We start from the raw sequence: 5,826 nt of genomic DNA, 5'->3' as shown, positions 1-5,826 counted from the left end.
CATATAATATCCATATATTCTGCTTTTATTAACATGAATAAGCGCCTCACTCAAACACTAAAGAGGGATATATGCTCCGAAAGAAAAAAAAAAAAAAAGTATTTGAATTTACGTGCTAGCGATCAATTGTATGAAACAAGGTCATACGATATTAAAATCAAGGGGTTGCTTAATAGGAACGAGCTTTTTGAAGCAAAGACATTCTTCGATGAAATGTGCAGACGAGAACTCTCACTTATTCTACTGAAGCACAGTGATTGACAGTTTATGCAAGGATCGCATGGTTGAGGATGCGCTCCAACTCCTAGCCAAAATGATTGATAAGGGCATTCACCGGACATTGTAACGTATATGGAAAGATGCGAAAGACTTAATTGCTGAAATGGTGGATCACAGGATATCTCTAGATGTGATTACTTTTAATATATTGGTGGATGCATTTTGCAAGGAAGGAATGGTCAAAGAGGCTGAGGATGTTGTTGAAATTATGATGCAAAGAAGCATGTGACAGTATTAGGAGCAATGTTTCTTTGCATCATAATTTCAACAACATCCTCAGCCTCTTTCACCATTCCTTCTTTGCAAAATGCATCCACCAATATACCAAAAGTAATCACATTTAGAGATATCTTGTAATCCACCATTTCAGCAATTAAGTCTTACGCATCTTTCCATCGGCAGAAACTGCACAAACCTTGAACCACTGAACTATACATTACAATGTCCGGGTGAAATGCCCTTATCAATCATTTTGGCTCGGAGCGCTGGCGATCCTTGCATAAACTGTCAATCACTGTGTTATAAGAAAGAACATCAGGTTTCCAGCTTGTCTTCTCAAATACCCAAGCAAATCATACACAGTGAGAGTGTGTCCAGCTTTGCATAGCCCATCTATCACAGAAAGAATCGTAACTTCATTAGGCTTGCTCAGTTTCAAAGTCAACAACTTTTTGAATAATTTTTCTGCCTCGACGACTTTATCGTCTAACCTTTTATAAGTGTGGTGAAAGTAGTGACATCAGGCTCGTAACCGACCTTGAAGAAGCTGCCGAAGATAGCAAATCCAAAGTCTGTTCGATTCAGGAGGCAATAGCAATTGATTACTATGTTCATTGTCCACTGGTTGACAGGGATTCCAATTGACGCATTTCGTAGAATACATTAAGGGCAATGGGGTATCGCTTCATCTTGACAACAGCAGACAATAGTTTATTGAAATTAACAATAGAAGCCTGTGGGCGCATTCCGAGCATTCACGAAAAAGGAAAACAGCATCATCTACTTGATGAATACATCTGAATTCCATTAAAGGGAGATCATGAAACGATGAAGAGAGAAAAGAGAGTGGAGAAGTAACAGTACCTCTCTTGTTTGCAGCAAATCCTCAACGAATAACAGCCCGTGTAGAAACCCTCATCTTCTTTGGAATTCAAGAAAGACAAAATAATTGAAAATCAGGAATGTGCTCTCTGCTGTTTGGCTACTTCACGAGGGCAGAGCTATTCAGGTTCGGATAGAAAAGTTATAATCAACCGAGATAGCGACTTAAGGGGGATAATTTCAATTTTTGTAATCAAAGTATATCTTTCTTTTTTTAATTTTAATATCCTATATTTTCAAATCATCAGATTCGATATTTAAAGTTTTTATTTTTCAGTCGTTTGAATATCGTCGCTTAAGTTATCAGTTAAAACAAATGTTCAACTCCATCTTTTACGAAAATATAAGGGTATATTTGACTGTTATTTTATTCAACACAAAAAAAAATTCTGTTTTGCTTCATTTTGATTTTAATTTTAGAATTGATGACAATAATATTAAATATATATATATATATATATTTAATTCAATTTCTATCAAAACATACTAATTCAAATTGTTATGGAAATACCAATACAATTTTTTCTCATAATTCAAATCATTATGAAAAAAATGAAGCGCATGCTAAATGCGGAACAATGTAGAGATAATTGCCTAATAATAATTTAAAAAACTAATAGAGTCTTACCTTTAATAACCACTCACATTTTTTCTCGAAAAAATAAATAGAGAAAAATTAAAAAAACCATCAAAGGACGTTAATGTACTTCTATTTATTGTTGGTTGTGAGTCGAATAAAAGTGCATGTGTGCGCTTTATACATTACAGCGTTTGTGCATAAATAAGAATTACATTTCAATTGTTATTTTTGGTCAAGAGAATTTTGTTTACAAATTAAGTAAAATATAAAAAATTATTTGTTAAAAAGAATCAAAAGAAAAATATAAAAATTAGCATAAACCCTCTCGATAAATAGAGTATGCTTTTGACAACATTTATGTTGTAGTTATCCAAAAAGAAAAAAGGAAATGCTTTTTTTCAGTAAAGTTGGTATGTTTTTAATAGAAATTGGATTAAATATATAATTTTTAAATTATTATCATCAATTATGAAATTAAAATCAAAATAAAAATTTTATGTGTTAAATAAAATGGTTGCCAAATATGCCTTTATTTAGACAAACTCCCGCCTAAAATTGGGTTGATACTTTGTTTTAACAGACAATTTAACGGAGGTACTCAGGTGGATGAAAATTAAAAACTTTAGGTACAAAGTCTGATGATTTGAAAATCTGAGTTACTAAAATTGCAAAAGGAATATAATTTGAGTATGAAAAGTGAAATAATCCCAAACATTGGGTATAAAGTCTGATGATTTCGAAACCTCCATTAAGTTGACCGTTAAAACAAACGATCAACCTAATTTTAGAGGGAAAATTAGGCGGGAATTTATCTATTTAAGTGCATGTTTGGCTTTCGTTTTATTCAACACAGAAAAAAAATTTCTATTTTGATTCATTTTAATTTCAATTTCACAATTAAGGACAATAATTTAAATAAAATTATATATTTAATCCAATTTCTATAAAAAAAATTAATTTTATTGAAAAAAACATTTTTTTTTTCTTTTTTGTTTGGCCACAATGCAAATATTGTCGTACTCTAACTAGGCTTAAATTTGAATTGATGGATTTATAATTGTAAGTTTTTCAAATCCCTAATAATAAATTATTTGAATTTGTTTGGATAGTTATAAATTCAAAAAAAACTTTAAATCTTTCAATTTTAATTTTGAATTATATGTAATTTAATATTAATAAATTTTAAATTATTTTATTACAGAAAATCATTTAAAATCCTTTCTCTAAATCCTACAATGAAATCCAAACCTATCAATATACCCTATGATTTTGCATCAAATCACAATAAGTAGAAAATAGGTTCTATAAATATAAAGTGGCAATTTTAACTCAGGGGAATTAATTTTTTTAATCTCAAAAATACCTTTTAACTAATAAAATAAATAATTTATTTTATTTCTGCTTTACATTTCTCTCTCTCTCTCTCTCTTTTTTAATTTGATGTGTCAATTTAAATATTTTAATTTTATTTAATAAATTTTAAAGTGTAAAATATATTTGTTAAATACGTGCAAAAACAACGTCCCACGAGAGTTAATTTTAAAATAAAAGTAGTTTTCCTTCTTTATGAATAAGCCATAATTGGTGCAGAGATTTATAATTTAACCAATTGGGTTTGATCCAATCATATGGGCTAGAAAAGGGCTCAAACGGCCCAAATAATGTCAATGGTTTCTATTTTTAGTTTCTCGGGTTATTTGTTATCTCGTTCTTGTAGATATTGTACAAGCATAGAATATGACGATTGTATATATTTTATTTTTTAAAAAAATTAAAATATTATATTATTCTATAAATCAATCTTTTATGCAAAATAAAATTTTAACTTTTAATAAATAAAATATAGTAATTTTAAATAAATAGATCGATTTTTGCATATATCCAGCCTTATATAAAAATAAACATTAGTTAATCATTTTCCTACATAATCTAAAATAATTTTACTTAATTATAAAACATAAACTAAAGCAAGAATCAAAACTTACATTTAAGGAGTTATAAGAAAAACAATAAAGGAGGGGGAAGAAAGAAAGATGGATGATGTAGTTTATTTCTTATAACTCATTAAAAGTTGTTTGTTATCTAATTCTTGTATATATAATGGTGTATAAAATGATACAACCGGACAAAAGTTTAAACTGAAATAATGACTAAAGGGTATTAAAATGGCCCATGATCACTAAAGGTAGGCCCAAGGCCCACTATATTTCATTGGATGGCTCACCTTATTTCATTTGATCTGCTACGCTCAATTGTTCAACCCAGCGCACTACTTGATCCAACTCACTACCCGAACCCAATCCGGTAAGCTTAAATAAAAGGGTTCTAACCCTAATCCTAAATCATTTCTCCCCCTCTCTCTCCCTTTAGCTGCGGCCGCTTAATCTCTCTCTCTCTCTCTCTCCTCCTTGACTTCTTCACTCCTTTGGTTCTTCAACTAACCGTTTTTAATGGCGTTGGAAACAAATATTACCACCCTTATCCTCCTCCTTCTTCATTTTTACCATATAAATTCCCTTCTCTAATATGAAAATAGCATCTAAAAAACCTTGAAGCAAAATAACTTGGTGTTCTTGAGAATCTTTGTGATATCCTCAGTGGTTGGTTAAATCTCCTTAGTAGCTGGTTCCGTGTGAAGGATCTCAATGTTCATGACACAACAATGAGGTCTAAACTAGGTGATGCATCATCAAGGGGAATCGAAATGTTCAACACTTCTCATGAACTTGGTTCTTTAAAAAATTATAGCAAATTAGATGAACACTCAAGCAAACCTCTAACGATTAAAAATCACTACTATGGGGATGAGAAAAGTTAAAGAAATCTTCTTGCGGGGTAGTCAGAAGACATGTACGCGTTCAACAGCAATCCATCGTGATCTAGAAGAGACCAGGTTGAGAAACCCCATTGGAACCGGACCAAGGCCGCACACCTCAACCAAATTCAAGTTGAGGCACACTACAGTGATATATTCTTGGTCAAGGCTGCCTCGACCAAAAATGTGATTTGATTTTTTGGTTGAGGCTTGCCTCGACCAAATACATGCTTATATTAATAAAAAAAAAAATCATCAATTAAATCAGATTCCATGTTGATGGGTCAATATATAATATTGAGTGGTTAAATACAAAAGCTTGCACATGCACATACAAACTTATTCTTGGATTGTTTATGGACATTAAATTCTATTATTTTCAACTACTCAATTAAATTGGAGAATCTAACTTGCTTCCATATCTCTATTCATACATTTCATTATTAGTACTAATATTTTGTAGAACATAAATAATGGTTGTCACAGAATTCTCAACCAATAAGGATGGGAGCAATTTAGATAATGATAACTCATTGATTGAGTTTCCCCTAAAGCTCAAAAACAAAAAGCCCAACAAGGGACTAAAGGGACCAATCCTACACTCAACAAGACAAAGTGTGATGCAACACAACGTACGTGATAAATGACCTCGACCAGACGCAGGTCGAGGCGAGATGCCAGCCCCACAACGACGTCACCCTCATTCACCAACGACATCGCCCCCTCAACTACGATGTATTCTCTCGTGATATCCTAGTACAGGATAGACCTGAAGCCAAGCCCGATATCATAGTTTAATTCCTAAATATTGTAATGATGTTCATAAATTGGGAGGCTATTGATGGAGGAAAGAAATCAAGCTAAATAAAGAAAGGAGAATATCACCTCAAAAAAATAAAAGTCTAAAGTCAAACTTACAAAAAACATTGTAATTCGGCAGATTACGAAAATACTCCAAGTAGACAAATTGTCGCAATATAAAAGTGGTAGGTAAAGGACAAAATGATATTTGGTCTTCTCGTACTCTGAATAGCATAACTTTGTAGTAGTA

General features: G+C 31.7%; 1 long non-coding RNA gene across 3 annotated transcripts; it reads right to left on the bottom strand.

Moving 5' to 3' along the window:
* On the bottom strand, positions 1-1,543 carry LOC105158407. 3 transcript variants are annotated; one of them, XR_847520.2, is made up of 3 exons: positions 1,363-1,543; positions 990-1,295; positions 1-891 (listed from the first exon to the last, which is right to left on the bottom strand). It is a non-coding gene; the product is annotated as an uncharacterized LOC105158407 (long non-coding RNA). The 3 variants fall into 3 exon arrangements; XR_847522.2 differs by having other exon boundaries at positions 990-1,278; XR_847521.2 differs by having other exon boundaries at positions 990-1,232; positions 1,363-1,540.

Source organism: Sesamum indicum, linkage group LG3 (genome assembly GCF_000512975.1).
Source record: "Sesamum indicum cultivar Zhongzhi No. 13 linkage group LG3, S_indicum_v1.0, whole genome shotgun sequence".
In the NCBI taxonomy this organism is placed as follows: domain Eukaryota; kingdom Viridiplantae; phylum Streptophyta; class Magnoliopsida; order Lamiales; family Pedaliaceae; genus Sesamum; species Sesamum indicum.
This window is presented reverse-complemented; position numbering and strand designations above follow the sequence as displayed.